Source organism: Hemicordylus capensis, chromosome 7, assembly GCF_027244095.1.
Source record: "Hemicordylus capensis ecotype Gifberg chromosome 7, rHemCap1.1.pri, whole genome shotgun sequence".
In the NCBI taxonomy this organism is placed as follows: domain Eukaryota; kingdom Metazoa; phylum Chordata; class Lepidosauria; order Squamata; family Cordylidae; genus Hemicordylus; species Hemicordylus capensis.
Window position 1 is genome coordinate 1,752,646 of NC_069663.1, and position 17,658 is coordinate 1,770,303.

At 47.9% G+C, this 17,658-nt stretch overlaps 1 non-coding gene across 1 annotated transcript; it reads left to right on the forward strand.

Annotated features, from left to right (window-relative positions):
- The first annotated feature begins 2,290 nt into the window (after positions 1-2,290).
- TRNAA-AGC (transfer RNA alanine (anticodon AGC)) lies at positions 2,291-2,361 on the forward strand. The gene has a single exon. It is a non-coding gene; the product is annotated as a tRNA-Ala (tRNA).
- Positions 2,362-17,658: the final 15,297 nt, after the last annotated feature.

Below are 17,658 nucleotides of genomic sequence, written 5' to 3' on the forward strand. Positions count from 1 at the left end.
ATGTCTGTTTTAATTTTATGGTTGATTTTAAATTGTTGATTTGTTTTAACTTTTATATGTGCTTTAATTGTTTTATGTTAACCTCCCAGAGACAAATGTTTGGTGAATAAACATAAATAATAGCAATAGCAATAGCAATAGCAATAGCACTTATATTTATATACCGCTCTATAGCTGGAAGCTCTCTAAGTGGTTTACAATAATTTAGCATATTGCCTCCCAACATTCTGGGTACTCATAAACATAAACATAAATAAATAAATATTTGATCAGAAGTAAGAGTCATGGAGTTTGATGGAACATGATTCCCTAGAAAGAGTGCACAGGAGTGCAGTAGGGATGGACCCGGACCGGTCCGGAAGCCATTGAAAAGGCCTCCGGACCGGTCCGGACCAGTCCAGACCAGTCCAGACCAGTCCAGACCTGGGTGGTTTGGATTGGGGGGGTCGCTTTAAGAGCGGCGGGAGGATTTACTTACCCCTCCCACCCCTTTCCCGCTTGCCGCTGTAAACATACGAGTAATTGGGCCGCCCCTTCCCCGATGTTACTTGCAAAACCTCCCAGGAGTGCACTCCGCACGCACGTCACAGAGACGAGCGCGCGCTTAACGTCACTGTGACGTGCGCGCAAGCGCGCAATGCACTCCTGGGAGGTTTTGCAAGTAACGTCGGGGAAGGGGCGGCAGGGAGGTATCCTGCCGCCCCAATTACTCGTATGTTTACGGTGGCAAGCGGGGAAAGCGGCGGGAGGGGTAAGTAAACCCTCCCACCGCTCTTAAAGCGACCCCACCCCACCCCAGTGCCAGACCGCAGTTGGCGGTTCCGTGCACACCCCTAGAGTGCAGTAACCTCTGGCAGGCATCAAAAGAAACTTCACAAATAGTAACCCAATAAAGCCCATTACTGTCAGTAGGACAAATGACCAGGCTTGGTTAAATGGCAAAAGCCGGGGACTCAGGCTAGCAGCAGGACTAATCACTAAGGCATTTCAGCTCTTGGAAGAGAATTTTAGCCATACAGCCAACATAATTCTCCGCCTTGGGCAGCAACTGCTTCAGTCACCCACCTGTTTGTTCAGCTAATAACCCGATGGCCATAGAATTAAACAATGGAAGGAAGGCCCTACCTAATACCGACCTGGTAGCAAAATATCGATCAAAGCAGAGAGAAAGAACAGCCAACGGATTGAGAATGTCTGTTCAGATTTCATTTTGCATGCCAGCCTGCACTGATTCTTTTTTTTTTTAGGGGGGTGCAAGTGATGTCCCCACCACTATGCATGCAAATGCACCTCCGAAGCTTACATTTCTAGTTCTTGCTGATTGATAAGTGCCGTCAAGTCGGTGTCGACTCTTAGCAACCACATAGATAGATTCTTTCCAGGATAATCTGCCTTCAACTTGGCCTTTTAGGTCTCTCAGTGGTGCATTCACTGCTGTCGTAATCGCAGGGGTGTAACTTTAATAGGGCAGGGGGAGACAGTGTTTGGGGCCCCACTGCCTTGGGGACCCCCTCCCCCAGAGGCAAGTCACATGACTGGGAAATGCATTAAATGACTTGCATCATCCACAATTTTCAAAACCTTTTAAAATATAATTTAGGATGATGTTCTATAGTGGCACATAGGAGAGAGAGAGAGAGAGAGAGAGAGAGAGAGAGAGAGAGAGAGAGAGAGAGAGAGAGAGAGATGCTTTTTGTTACCACTGTTCAGCTTCTTTTAAGATTTCTTTACTTCATGAGCTGAGCTTCAGTGAGTGGGGGGCATTTTAAAATCTTGTCTCTGGGCCCACTCCAACCTTGCTATGCCCCTGCGTAATCGAGTCCATCCACCTTGCTGCTGTTCGTCCTCTTAGTTCTTTCCGGTATGTATGTATTTAAGCGAGCATGGGGGGTACATCAAGAAGAACCAGTCTGAATCCTGCCACTGGAACTTGGGACCATCAATCCCTTTTAAAGGATCAAGCCAGGAGTGTATAGAAATCCAAAGGGTCACTCACCACGCTGCTGAAAATATTGGAGAGTCTGTGTGGCTTAGTGGCTTGGACGGGGCGGCCCCACCATGAAGCAAGGTGACGTAGTCATCTCAGGGAGCAGATTGTTGGGGCAATTGCTGTAGCTTAGCGGTAGAGCATTGGATTTACATGCAGAAGGTCCCAGGTTCAACCCACGGCATCTTCAGGTAACGCTGGGAAAGACTTCTGCCTGAAACCCTGGAGAACTGCTGCCAGCCAGTGTTGAGCTAGATGGGCCAATGGCCTGATTTGGTAGAAGGCAACTTCCTTGGAAATGGTGCTGCTGTAGCTTAGTGGTAGAGCATCTGCTTAGCATGCGGGAGGTCCTGGTTCAATCCCTGGCAGCATCTCCAGGCAGGGTTGGGAAAGACCCCAACATGAAACCCTGGAGAGATGCTGCCAAGCAGTGTAGACAATATTGAGCTGGGGGGGGGGCAATAGTCTCAGTAGACAGCAGCTTCCTAGGGGATGAGGCCTCTCTGGGCTCCCCGCAGTCTGGCATCTGCAGCTGGAAGCATCAGCAGCTGCCAGACGATTTAAAAAACAGGGTTAAGGGAACACTCGCTCCCTTAACCTTGTTTTAAAGGGTGGCTACTTAGGCGGGTTTGCCACAGTGGTGCCACCAAGAAGACATCTTGGGGGATGAAGAGGCTGGTTTTAGAATGGGGCGCTCAACTATGGATCATTCCTTAGTGCTACGCCATCTTATTGAGAACATAAGAACAGCCCTACTGGATCAGGCCCAAGGCCCATCTAGTCCAGCATCCTGATTCACACAGTGGCCCATCAGATGCCGCTGGAAGCCTACAGGCAGGAGGTGAGGACATGCCCTCTCTCCTGCTGTTACTCCACTGCAACTGGTATTCAGAGGCATCCTGCCTCTGAGGCTGGAGGTGGCCTATAGTATAGCCCTCCAGCTAGTAGCCGTTGATAGACCTCTCCTCCATGAAGTTATCCAAACCCCTCTTAAAGCCATCCAGTATAGCAGTAAGCCCAAGTGCTCTTTGTATGTGGCCTTTGTAGATTTCAAATCAGCGCTAGATTCAATTTCGAGGCCAAGGTTGTGGGGAAAACTCAGGGATATCAACACTGATAGGCAATTACTTCTTCTCATTCAAAAGCTTTATGAGAACACCAACGTCAGGGTGAGAGGTAACCCCGAGGCTCACTTTCACACCCAATAACTTCCAGCAAAGGAGTCAAACAAGGGTGCAGGTTGGCACCCTCTCTGTTTAAGCTGCATATAAACACCTTAGCCAAAAATCTCTCAGATCCAGGGTTACATCTGCCAGACATCGCGGGGGTAAAAATCCCAATTTTGCTGTAAGCGGATGCTGATGCTATTATCTCTCAAACCCCAGTAGATCTAAGGAGGGCTCTTAAGCTCCTGGCCAATTACTGTAAGGATAACCACCTGGTTATGAATTTTCAGAAATCTAAGGTGATGGTCCTTGCCAAGAAGCCTAAGAATTGTAATTGGTCAATCAAGGGCCATCGGATTGAACAGGTTAACAGTTTTAAATATTTGGGTGTGGTTTTTCATGCCACAGGGTCATGGAAGGCCCATGTGGATTACACTGCCCAACAGGTACATCAGCCATTCTGATATTTTTCTGCTCCAAAGGAGAAGTTATTTCTGCTGCACTAAATCTGTTCATTGCCAAACCACTGGCTCAATGTCTGTACGGTGAACAACTGGGCCACTATTCCAACTACAGAACACTGCAGATTGTCCAGTCTAAGTTTATAAGAGCTGTATTCTGGGCTCCCAGATGCATTTCTAATGCTGCACTAAGGTAGAAATGGGTTTTCAAAGGGTGGAATCCAAAGCATGAGTTTCAATTTTCAACTACTGTCTCAAGATCAACTTTCCCCTTTGGGGCTGATTCCCCTTGTACTGGCCGACAGGTTTCAGTCTTCCTGGATACAAGCACTGCTAGCAAAACTCTCATCACTTGGCATCTAAATTCTAAAGAATTCTAAAGAAATATCTGTCACTATTAGGATAGAATCAGGCCAAGAAGATTCTCAAACCGTGGATCTTGGACATTGAGCGTCAAAATGACCTGGGTATCATCCTGCAGACTACAAGAGGACATCTTGGCAATCACAGCCAGGAACCAGCCAGTGATTTATTGTTACTCTCTCTACCCAGCCACCAGAGAGTGTTCTTCAGAGCAAGAGATGATGCCTTACCATTGGCAGTTTTAAATGGGAACCCCACTTCTGCCCCCGCCCCCCAGTTACAATCTCTAACCATTTTTATAATGACTGAATAGGGCTGGTGTCTCTACATATTTAAAGCAATCAGCTGTAGAGGAATTCAGATCACCAACACTGGAAAAGAAGCTTGACTGACCCCTCCCTGCCATCTTCCCAATGGAAACGGCTGCTACTTGCCCTGTTGTGGAAAATGTACATCATCTTGTCTAGGTTGATCTTCAGACATGGATCATGTTCTGCACAGGGCGAGGTTCTGTAGTTCAGAAGACCCACAGGTCCTGTAGTTCAGGAGGAGACGTATAGCACAGTCAACAGAGCAGGAGGTCAAAGGCCTGTCGTCAATACACAGCACTTCTCAGGAGCAAGCAAAGGGCATATTCAGGGGAGCTGAGGATCAGGAACCAGGAGGCCTTTCAGACAGCAGGCTTTTCCGTGGCTTTACCACGAGGCTTTACTGTGAGTTCAGGGCATAACCGATACTCCAACGCAAAAAGAAAAGATTTTTTTAACCCCAGACATAAATCAGGCTAGGTTCCAATATTGAGGGGAAAACCCGTATCATGTGTGAAGTGTTCTCTGAAACATTTCATGGACTTAGGGGCAAATCTGGCCAACATGTGAATGCACGCCCACACCCTCCCAAAGTTAAGTCACGGTAAAGTCTGATAAATCTCCTGGACAAGCAAAGTACAACCAGGTTGCTTCAGCAACTCATACTGCAAACTGAGCTCTTATATAGCCCTGCTGCTGGGTATAAGCCTAGACTCCACCCACAATCCCGGAGACAATGAGGCGGGTCTCATGATCAGTGAGACCCGTTTTAGATTATACTGCGGGGAGAGCGGGCTAAGCCCACTCTCCCCACAGACGATCGGGGCAGCAGCCCTGGGCGGCTGGATCGGCCACCCACACAATTGCCGACTCCGTGATGGAGATGGCGGGGGCTGGGGGGAGCGGGGGCCGATCGCTCCCTGAAAGCTCCAGCATGCCCTGCGTGAGCGCGCAGGGCATGCTGGTGAGAACCCCGGAGCCGGGAGGCGGCTTTTCGCCTCCCCTCTGGGGGTCTCCTCGTGAGTAGCCACAGCACGGAGCTGCATGTGGCTACTCACGGCCAGATAGCCCAGGTTTGCGGAGCACTCACTCCGCAAACCCGGGCTAAGAGGAGGGCCACCAAAGCGGGTTACCTGCTGGAGAACCACCGGGCTCGCAGCCAAGGCCGGTGGTTCTTACGATCGGGGAAAATCGGGCTAGGCTTTCCTAGCCCGATTCTTCCCGATTGTGAGAATAGCCCCAATGGCTAGTTAAAGGGCTGAGCCCTATTTCTTAATCGCAGACTCCTATGGATCAGTCTCTGCAGGAGGGTCAACGTACTCCTCCGAACTGTAGTAAAGGGGCAATGAGGTGTCCTCAGAGCAAGGTGACGCTTCAGTTTCCTCATCCTCAGAACTCTCAGCAATAGGTCCAGATATGGCTGGGGATACAGAAGGTTCCCCAAGGGTAGCTTTGGGGCCAGGGCGCTTTCCAGATTATACCCTGCAATGGGGACACGGTGTATCTATCAAGTGTACTTCCCCACTTCCTGTGTTGCGACACCGCAGTCCCTACGCTGACAGCAGGGTGCCGTTCACATTTCCAATGCCTTCTTTAGAATTGAATCGCTGCGATTTAGTGCTGTGATGTTATATATCCAGCGTAAAAAAGTTGCTGTTTTTTGGGGTTGTTCGTTTGCATGACACTGCTCCCCCTGCTGGGTGCTTTGCTATTTACGTTTTGAATGGGATTTGCCTGAAGGGAAGCATTGTGCCACTGTTGAGCGGCTAACCTGGAAAGCGCCCAGGTTGTGCAGGTATCTCCTGGAAACCAGGAACCTTGTCCTCAGAGCTCTCCCTCCCCAGACCAACCTGGTGTGGCAATAGGTCCTGGTCCATGGCACAGGGTGAGTTTGGGCCAGTCACTCTCTGCTGTCCAGTAGTGGCTTGTCCGAATGAACCAGGGTGCTTTCCAGATTACATGCTCTACAGTGGTTGGGGTGGTGTAAAATGCTTCGGCTTGGCACGATCGCATTGGAAACGTAAAGAAATGGTGTAAGCCGTTTGTTGCATAGTCCATGGAACAATGCCCCCCCCCAGGCGGAACCGTTCATACTGTGTGCTGCAACCCACCCACCCCAAAAGAAACTGCACTGGCAGCTGCAGAGTTGCAATCCACTGTTGAGGAGTTTGCATCTCCTTTTTGCTTTCTGAAAGAGAGACGCATGTGCACACACTCACACGTTCAAGCACACACATGGTTCAACTTCGCCCCCAAGGATGCGTCTTTCTTTCCTCTCTCTCTCTCTCTCTGGCTGTGGCACATGTAAAGCAAGAGGGCCCCCCCCCTAGCATTATTATTGTTATTAGCTTTATTAGAACTGTGCGCAAAAACGGGCGAGAAAAAGGGATGCAAATGCACTCGGGGAGGGGGGCGGGGAAGGCTGTGCCACAGAACTTGCTTGCAAGCTCACAGTGGGGGGGGGACTTCTGTGCACAAACCGTCTTATTGTGGCTGCTGCCTTCGGGAACAATGGGACGGCCAAGCAGGAGGAGGGCAGCCCCCGGCGGTCTCCACGTTTCTGCTGCTGTAGGGAGCACATTTCCAGCCTTGCCAGAACGTTGGCTTTCTTTTGCAGACCGCATGGAGAAAAAAATCAAGGTGTAAAGTTCTTCACAACCCCATCGAAAAAAAGAAATGAAATAAATTTCTAAAACGGAAAGGAGCTTTATATTGATAAATCACCATCCACGCAGATGTAACCATCCTCACCACACCACTTACAATGCCGAAACAGAATTGTGACCCTCTTAAAATGGAAAAATTACAGCTATTTTTTTTTTTTTTTGCAAAGGACATACAACGTTATTGCATTAAATTACAGCGATAAAATCCAGAATAAGGCATCAGAAATGTGAGCGGCACCCTACTGACAGCGTAGGGACTGCGGTGTCGCAACACAGGAAGTGGGGAAGCACACTTCGCAGGTATGTTGTGACCCTGTTGCAGGGGCTAATCTGGAAAGTGCCCAGAGGGGGCACCAAAGGAGGCAGCTGCCTGCAGGCTGGCCATTCATCAGGTAGAGATGCGTGGTTGACCAGCCTGCAGTAGCACAGATCCCGGGTGGGGGAGGAGAGAGAGAAGAACGACCCGAGCTGTCTCCTTTGGTGCCCCCTGGCTTGTTAGGAAAGGCCACTACTGCTGCTGCCCCAAATGGACTTACTCTGTCTCAGGAGAGAGCCAGGCCTGGCTGATTCTCACTGGATCCCTTCTAGCATTTTCATTGTATGACCTTTTTATGAATCATCCAAGGCCTCTATTCATGTTCCTCCCCTGAAACTAGACAGGGCCATGATTGGGCTTTGAGTCACCAGGAAGCTTTTCACATGGGGCTTTTGAAGCCCTCTAACTTGCATCTCCTCTGGAATGGAGGGGATGCATTCATATATCGGCTAGATTTACCCTGAAGTCCCTGTGAGTTATCAGGGAGCAGTTCACACACAATTCAGGTTTTTCACTGCACATTAGAGTGTAGCCCGATTTATATCCAGGGTTAAAAAAACCCCACTATTTGCGCCAGTTTTTTTTGAAAACTTCGAGTTCGCAGTAAAGTCCTCCCGTAAACTCGTGGTAAAGCCTGCTTTGTGTAAAAGTCCCAGGTTGGATTAAACATCAACTACATTTCCTGCATTGCTGATTGGTCAATGCTCCTCTCTGAAGTCTCCCAGGCAAGTTCTGACTTGTGTTATGCTCTGTCAGTAAAACTGTGCTTTCTGAGAAACTGCTCGTGAAACGTACCTCAAGGCAGCATTGTAAACGTGTAACATTTCTCCCCCCTGTTGTTCTTTTTACTGCAATTTACATTTTTGATATTTTACTCCTCTTGTTTCTTGATACCCAAACAATTCTGTTGAGTTTTATATACTTCTCTCTGATAAACACACCGATGATGTCTCGTATCAGGTGTCCATTTTGTGTATGGCTGCGATTAAGTTCCGCACATGGTGTGCTAGAAATGGTTAATTTAGGTTTTTTAGTTTGTTTCATTTCATTCTGTTTTGTTTTATTTTTATGTAATAGTGTTTAGCAATAGCAATAGCAATAGCACTTACATTTATATACCGCTCTATAGCTGGAGCTCTCTAAGCGGTTTACAATGATTTAGCATATTGCCCCCAACATTCTGGGTACTCATTTTACCGACCTCGGAAGGATGGAAGGCTGAGTCAACCTTGAGCCCCTGGTCAGGATCGAACTTGTAACCTTCTGGTTACAGGGCGGCAGTTTTACCACTGCGCCACCAGGGGCTCTTTACACAGTCTATGTACCAATATTTACTCCTAAGGTTCTTCTTTTTATTTGGGTTTGGATTGAAATGTGTAGAACTGATCAGTGATTATAATAAATGAAACTGAACTGAACTGATTAATCCCTTCCACACATTGTTTCCATGAGCAGGAAAGGGTGGGATCACGGTGGTCTGATTTTGCCTTCAGTCTCACCTTCACTCATCTGAAGGTCAGAACAGAGCAAGGGTTAGGGATGTGCACGGAACTGGTTCGGAGGCCCTTTATGAGCCTCCGAACCGGTTCGAACTGTGAGTGGTTCGCCGGTTTGCTGGCGGGGGGGTGCATCTTCAAGGGCAGGGGAGGGTGCACTTACCCCTCCCTCCACTTTCCCCCCACCGGCATTCCATTTTTAAAAAGTCCATCGGGCTGGCAGCGTACCTTCCTGCCACCCGGTTGCCCCCTTTACCAGAAGTAACCGGAAGTATCCGATGCACCTGCATGCGTTGGGCACGGGCGTGCATCGGGCATGCATGTGCACGCGATGTGCACGCGCTCATGCCTGGCATGCACAGGCATGTTGGATCATTCTGGTTACTTCCGGTAAAGGGGGCAATGGGGCAGTGGAGAGGTATGCTGCCACCCCGATGCACTTTTTAAAAAATGGACTGCTGGTGGGGGGAAAGCGGAAGGAGGGGTAAGTGCACCCTCCTCCACCCTTAAAGGTGCACCCCCTGCCTTCGAACCACCCCTGCCCGGTTCTGTGCACATCCCTAGCAGGGGTTCCTTCCCAACGAGGGTACTAGAATCCCAGTGGCACTTGAAGGTGGGGTACTCACAGCCCTCCTGCCCCCCTATGGTGCAACTGCACTATTGATCCCCATCTGAGGATTGTCGGCTTGAACCCAACACATCCTCAGCGATGTGTCTGCTGCAGAAGGGGAAGGAGGAGGGTGAAGACCCTTCTCCTCTGCTCCTGACTGGCTGGCTATGAGCTGGAGCTCAGCTTATTCAATACAATACAATACAACGGATACTTATATACTGTTTTGCAACTGAAGTTTCCAAAGCGGTTTACATAGAGATAGATGAATGAATGAATGAATGAATGAATGAAAATCCCTCCCCTCAGCCTGACTGACAGGCTCCAGAAAATTAGCACTGGATACTCCCATTGAAATTAGGAAGGTAGGAAGCTGCCTATCAGAACATTGGTCCATCTAGCTCAGCACTCTCCACACAGACTGGCAGTGGCTTCTCCAAGGTTGCAGGAAGGAGACTTTCTCTGTAAACCTGCCCCACAAGTAAACCTGTCCCATCAATTGCAATGAGACTGTTTATTTGAGTAATTTATTCTAATGTATGAAGAGGTTTGCTTACATCCAGTGAATAGGGCTAAAGGAATTACAACGGCATACTTCCTTAAGTACTCTTCTGACCGACTCCCTCACGTGCCTATGTGGCATAAAACCAGTTTGATCAGAACTCATATCAACTGTAATGAGCGCATTTCATTGTGTGCTAATACAGCCATGGATATTTTGGCATCTTAATTTAAAAATGCAGTGCTTTTATATCAGGACTCATATCAACTGTAATGAGCGCATTTCATTGTGTGCTAATACAGCCATGGATATTTTGGCATCTTAATTTAAAAATGCAGGACACCAATCTGATTGCAGCCGTTGCAGGTAACCTCATGTAGAATACATTGCAGTTGTCTAGCAGGATTGTGACCAGGGCAGAAGAAGCTTGTTACATTCTATCTAGCAGTCCATTGTGTTTTTGTTGATCAGACGTTTGTCCCAGTGGAGATCCTGTAGAGAGTGAAAAAGAAAAGAGGTAAGAAAGAAAAGGGGAAGGAAGGAGAAGCGAAAATGGAGTTGTTTCTGGAATAAAGGCTTAGTTAAACAAACATACGGTGACTTTGTATTTATGAGGGGAGCAGCTATAAAACAAGATGGGGGCTATTTCCACGAGCAGTAAAAATCGGGCGAGGAGAGCCTAGCCCGATTTTTGCTGCTCGTGTAAACCACCGAGCTCGCAGGCGAGCCTGGTGGCTTACAAGCGGTTAGCCGGTTAGCCGGCTTAAGTAGCCAGCGCTCCGCAAACCCGGTTTTTAAAATCATGAGTAGCCGGGGTGCAGCTCCGCACCATGGCTACTCATGAGGAGACCCCCAACCGGGAGGCTCAAAAGCAGCCTCCCGGCTCGGGGGTCTCTCCAGTATGCCCTGCATGCCCGCACAGGGCATACTGGAGCTTCCAGCGGCCGCACGGCCCCCAATCATCCCAGTCGTGTCCCCCCGGCTCCATCACAGAGCTGGCAGTCATGTGGGCGGCCGATCCAGCTGCCCAGGGCTGCCGCCCTGCTCATCTGTGGGGAGAGCGGGCTTAGCCTGCTCTCCCTGCTACACTGGACAAAGTGGGTCTCACTGATCGTGAGACCTGCCTCATGGTTGCAAGATCTTGAGGTCATTTACACAATCAAAAACTGTGTTCTACCCCGTTTTGGGAGCTCTGTGTGTGCTCCCAGTTTTCGGTTGTGTGGAAGCAAAGTAGCAGGGAAAACCTGGATAGAAGTGATTGTGTGGAAGCAAGGTTGGAGGAATAGCTACCCAAGTTTTCCTCTTCCCCTGCTTCCACACAACCGAAAATTGGGAGCACACACAGCTCCTAATCCTGGGTAGGACACAGTTTTTGATTGTGTGAATCACCTCATTGTGTAGTATTCACAACTCCAGGCAGACACAGAGCTCTTAACAAAGCATTTTCCTGGAGCAACAAACATACCAAGTAAAGATAGCAGATACAACAGTTTGGCAGATTCAACATACCCCATTAGAGTGAAACCTATCTACAGAGTCACTACACAATTCAATCATATCTAACAATTGTGGTTGGATCTTCTTTTTCCAAGAAAGGCTGCAGCTGGCAACCCAAAGGCACTCCTGGGCGCTTTCCAGGCTAGCTGCTCAACAGCAGCAAAATGCCTCCGTTCAGGCAAGTCGCATTCAAAATGTAAACAGCAGGGGGAGCAGGCTCACGGAAACTAACAACCCGAAAAAACAGCAACTTTTTAACACTGGATATGCAACTCCATAGCACTATAGCATAGTGATTAAATTTGAAACAAGGCATTGGAAATGTGAATGGCACCCTGCTGTCCACGTAGGGACGGTGGTATCACAACACAGGAAGTGTGGCAACCAACTTCTGCGATACGATGTGACCCCATTGCAGGGCCTAATCTGGAAAGCACCCTGGCTACGGCCACTGCCTAACCCTACACAAGAAAGCTGGATCTAAGAGCACCACCTCCTGGTTCAAAAGAGTGGGACAGCAGAATGCACAACACCCAATGCTGCCTTTTGATCAAAATTGGAGCTCTCAGAGCTGCTTAAAAATAAAAATAAAAATAAACCATTGAGAGTTCTGATGATCACCAATCTCCTGTATTAGTACATGAGCTGGCTGGGGTGATTGGTACCGTCTGGGATTGGGCTAAGCAGACTCGGTCCTCCAGCTGTTGTTGAACTACAACTCCCAGCTCCACCAGCTACAATACATTGTGGCTGGGAATGATGGGAGTTGTAGTTCAATAGCAGCTGGAGGACCATGTTTGCCCACTGAATATCTAGGGGCGGGGGCGAATGCTCATTGAGATTTTGGACAAGGTCTAGAGAAGGAAAATAGGTAATAGCATTGCATGACTTTAGCTTTCATAGGGACATAGGAAGCTGCTTTCTACCGAGTCAGATCATTGGTCCATCTAGCTCAGTATTGTCTACCCAGATTGGCAGTGGCTTCCCCAAGATTGCAGGCAGGAGTCTCTCTCAGTCCTGTCTTGGAGAAGCTACAGAGGGAACTTGGAACCTTTTGCATGCAAGCATGCAGATGCTCTTCCCAGAGCGGCCCCCAAATCCTACAATGCTCACATGTAGTCTCCCATCCAAATGAAAACCAGGATAGACCCTGCTTAGCAAAGGGGACAAATCATGATTGCTACCACAAGACCAGCTCTCCTCCAGTGTGTGCTCATGCTTTGATTGTCCTGACCATTGAGCCTGCTGTGGCCACATTTGCAATGGAGTTCTGAAAGTTTTTAGAAGTTTTTTAAAAACACAAAAGCTCATTCAAAATTTCATCAATGTTCTTAGAGGAATGGAAATGGAAATGGGCAGGACTGTCCTCCAAAGTCCACTCCATGGAGAGAGGACAACACGTTGTTCATTGTTACCTTGACCCTTTGCTCCGTGCAGAAATGAGTGCAATTTTACCCTGAGGGTTTGGGGGTAGGGATAAAGAAGCAGGGTGATGCTGAGACAGAGAAAGCTGTCAGTGCAGCAATACCATCACCCATTCTTCATCTCAGGGGGATCACTAGGAGCATTTGTCCCCTGAGATGGTGAAGTAAAGTTGTGCCCAATGGTGGGTTACCGCATAGGCAGTATAGGCCAACTGCCTATGGCACCAAATCTTGGGGAGAAGCATCTTGGAGGGGAACTTAATTCTCCCCCCCCAACCTTTAAAAATGATGCTGTGTAGCAGCAGAGGCTTCACCCGCCTCCTAAACTATCACAGGAGATTGGCAGCAGCTTCTCCAAGGTTGCAGGCAGGAATCTCTCTCAGCCCTATCTTGGAGATGCTGCCAGGGAGGGAACTTGGAACCTAGATACTCTTCCCAGAGCGGCTCTATCCTCTGAGGGGAATATCTTACAATGCTCACACTCCTGCTTAGCTAAGGGTACAAGTACAAGGGTACAACCCAAACCCCATAGGATCCTATGGAAGAGAAACACTGAACACAGAAACATAGAAAGTTGCCTTCTACTGAGTCAGACTACTGGTCCATCTATCTCAGTATTGTCTTCACAGACTGGCAGTGGCTTCTCCAAGGTTGCAGGCAGGAATCTTTCTCAGCCCTATCTTGAAGAAGCCAGAGAGGGAACTTGGAACCTAGATGCTCTTCCCAGAGCAGCTCCATCCCCTGAGGGGAATCTCTTCCAGTGCTCACACTTCGAGTCTCCCATTCATATGCAACCAGGGCAGACCCTGCTTAGCTCAGGGGACACGTCATGCTTGCTACCACCAGACCAGCTCTCCTCCTACAAGACCAGCAATTTCATCAGCCACTCTGTGTCATTTGCAAGGGGGCTTGAATATAGAGCTCTCTCCCCGCCATCCTCCAGTGCCCGACCTCACCTCCTGTGATGGTTTAGGAGGTGGATGGAGCCTCTGCCTCTGCACAGCAATATTTTTTAAAGGTAAAAAACGGAATGAAGCTTTCCTCCCCACCAAGCCCCCTTACTCTTGTCCCTGGGGTAGCAAATCTTTGGTTGCGCCCTCGTCAAGTCAGAGTTGACTCCTGGCAACCACAGAGCCAGGCTGATGGCCAAAATGGGTGGGCCTGGCTGATGGATTAGCTCAGGCCCCACACCCTCCTTAATCTTGCTCTGTGCTTGGTTTCATCACTGCCATGACCTCACATGACGAATTCTTGCTCTCTTGCACTCAGCTGGCTTTCTGGGTCACTCGAGGAAGCGGCTGTTACCTTTGGCCCAGCCCCGGCCTTTGACTGACTCATGTCCACCTCAGCGTCCTCACCTGCCTCTGAGCCGCATCCTGATCCAGCGAGTCAGCAAGCCCTTTGCTCAGCGGACGAGCACAGGCTTTGCGTGGAGAAGGTCTCTGGCTCACTCCACCGGCAGTGGCTCTCCCAGGATTCAGGCACGATCCTTTCCCAGCCATGCTGGGAGTGTTAAGAGTTTTTAATTATTTAGCAAAGCACCACGAGGGAGCTGCCCACTCCAGTTACTCCAGAGTAGGGCAGAGTTTCGCTGTTGCAGTTACCTTAAGAATACACATGGAGATTGTCGTGCAATCTAAACTAAATGGGTTTATTGGTTAGGTACTTTTGAGATAGGAAAGACCTATCCTATCTATCAGCCACGTAATGAAGAGGGAGGGAGGGAGGGAGGGAGAGATGTTTGCATCTTCTCTCTAGGAGGAAAGGAAGGGTGCTGATGCAGCACAGGAAGTACCTGAGGAGTCAGGCAGGGGCCATAGAGTAGAGGCAAGCAGGGACAGGTAAGGAGACCCTCACTAGCTACCTCTACTCCCAATTCCCCTAATGGTCATTAGTATAGTCAGTGCAGAAGGTCGATATACTGGAACTCCAACAGGAAGCTGTTGCCAGGGATTGAACCTGGGACCGTCAGTGTGCAAGTCCTATGGTGAGCTACTGTCAGGGCATCCTAAAACAAATGACAGGGAATGCCCTCTGGAATGCAGTGGTTCCCAACGGCCATTCGGAAATCCCATGCATTCCCATGGCCATTTGGAGGGAACCAGGGCGTTTCAGTGGGCATTCCCTGTCATTTGTTTTAGTACTTTCCCTAGACCAGTGGACATTCCCAGCTACAATTTATTGTGGCTGAGGGGTGATGGCAGTTGTAGTTCAGCAACATCTGGAGGAACCCTGGTTGGGGAACCACTGCCCTAGATGCTACATGATGAGATTCATGGTGACCGCCTAGTGGACTGGGAACATAGGAAGCTGCCTTATACCAGGTGAGACCATTGGTCCATCTAGCTACACTGACTGGCACCGGCTCTTCAAGGTTGCAGGCAGGAGTCTTTCTCATTTCTCTCTGGAGATGCTGCCAGGGCCAGAACTTGGGACCTTCTGCATATACTCTAGCACTGAGCTATGGCCCCATCCCCTGGGATCTTGGAGAGCTGCTGCCTGTCAGAGCAGGGAGTTCTGGGCTAGCTGGACCAATGGTCTGACTGGAGCCAAGCTAGACATGGCAGTGGCAGAGCAGTCTCTCTACATGCAGCTCTCACTCTCACACAGTCACGTAAGAACTAGGAGGAGGGAATCTGATTCAAGTGCTGAATCATCTCCTGTCTATGCCTTACCTCCCCATAATCTGTCCTCAATGTCATTTTTCTCTTGATTGATTGACTAAGTACCGTCAAGTTGGTGTCAACTCTTAGCGACCACATAGATGGATTCTCTCCAAGATGATCTGTCTTCAACCTGGCCTTTAATGTCATTCAGTGGTGCGTTCATTGCAGCCGTAATTGAGTCCATCCACTTTGCTGCTGGTCCTCCTCGTTTTCTCTGTCCTTCAACTTTTCCCAGCATTATAGACTTCTCAAGGGAGCTGGGTCCCAAGTATGATAGTTGAAGCCTGCTCATTTCTGCCTTGAGTGAAAATTTTGGATTGATTTGTTCTATAATCCATTTGTTTGTTTTCCTGGCTGTCCATGGTATCTTCAAAAGTCTTCTCCAGCAGCAAAGTCTTCTCCAGCAGCGTCAATACTTTTTCTATCTTGCTTCTTCCAAGTCCAGCTTTACACAGAGAAATAACAAATAAATAAGATGGATCCCTGTCCCTAGAGGGCTCACAATCTAAAAAGAAACCTAAGATAGACACCAGCAACAGTCACTGGAGGTCCTGTGTTGGGGGTGGAGAGGGCCGCTGCACATCATGACATGTTTTTGAGATTATTTTGGTTTAGCTCAGTTGTTTTCAAACTTTCTACTAGGGATGTACACAAAAGGAGTTATGCAGGCTTGGTTCAAATTTGAACTGGATTTGAGTGGAACCATCCTGGCCATTTTGTGCCCATTTGAACACACAAGACCAGCCAAGTTTGACCCTGGACCTGTCAAGCCAAACCGGCTTGAACCCAGCTAGTTCTCACACCCCTGCTGTCTATCCTCTGGAAACTTGTCCTCATCACTGTAAAGGCAAAGTGTGCCATGAAGTCGGTTTTGACTCCCGGTGACCACAGAGCCCTGTGGTTGTCTTGGGTAGAATACAGGAAGGGTTGACCATTGCCTCCTCTCAAGCATGAGATGATGCCTTTCAGCATCTTCCTATATTGGGAAAACATACCTACGGGGATTTGAACCGCCAACCTCTGGCTTGATAATCAAGTCATTTCTCTGCTGCACAATTAAGTGGCTTCCTCATCACTGTATCTCCTCACAAACTAATTCTATCTATCTATCTATCTATCTATCTATCTATCTATCTATCTATCTCATATTTCATATTTTGTTATTTTCATATGTTTAATAGAAATATTACATACATATTTATTTATTTATTTATTTAAGCACATTTATATACTATACTGCTGCTGCTGCTACTACAACTACTACAAATATTTATATTCAGGGGGTCATACATGCTGCTGATCACAGAAGTGCTGGCCATCATGGGGATGGTGTTTCCTTGTGCGGACAATTGCCACTGTAACTGTGAGCAGCCAGATCACAGTTCTAAAGCTCTCCATGGCTTCCTTTTTGGCCATGACAGACTCTAGAGGACACTAAGGGGGGTGGGAGTTCATGATTTACACCACTTTCTTATATTACTTTCTTGTAGTGACTATGTGCTATCATTATGTTGAAAACCTTGCTATCTCCTGTGCTGTAAGGACATGGACCTCACATGCTTGCTCTCCGGTCATTTCCCAGAGCATTTACCTGCAAGTCTGCACCTATACCCAAGTTACTGGTCCCTTTGTGCTCTAAGACATTAAGCTAGCCCAAGATTTACCTGCTAAGTTTGTAGACACTTGTATTTAAGCAAAGTGATTGTTCCTGACTTGTCATTGCTATCGCTTTCCACAAGCTGATAATCCATTAATCACCATAAGCACCTGGTTCCACAATGGAAGACTGTTATTGATACTTTATTTGGGATAAAAACAATGTTGCTTGCTATAAGTTATATGATCTTTATATGTAAACCTTGCTGCTATGTCTCAAACTTTTTATCTATATCAAATCAGAATTATACTAATTATGTTTGTAGCTCTAGGATATTATATGCTATATATCTAGTTTTATTGCCATATGTACAGCCCATTCAGCACCTATATGTCCCAAATCCTTTAGCTACACAAAACACAGAACTATATTTCCAAGATTAGGAGTTGATGTGTTAGAAAGAGCTATTATTAATATTTCCAAACAGTTAGGACTTTCATTTAACTAATATGGAGAGCCTATTGAGTTATGGGCAAAGAAGATAATTCTAATTATAGTATGTATTTCCCTTTTATTGATAATCACATGTTGCTGCTTAT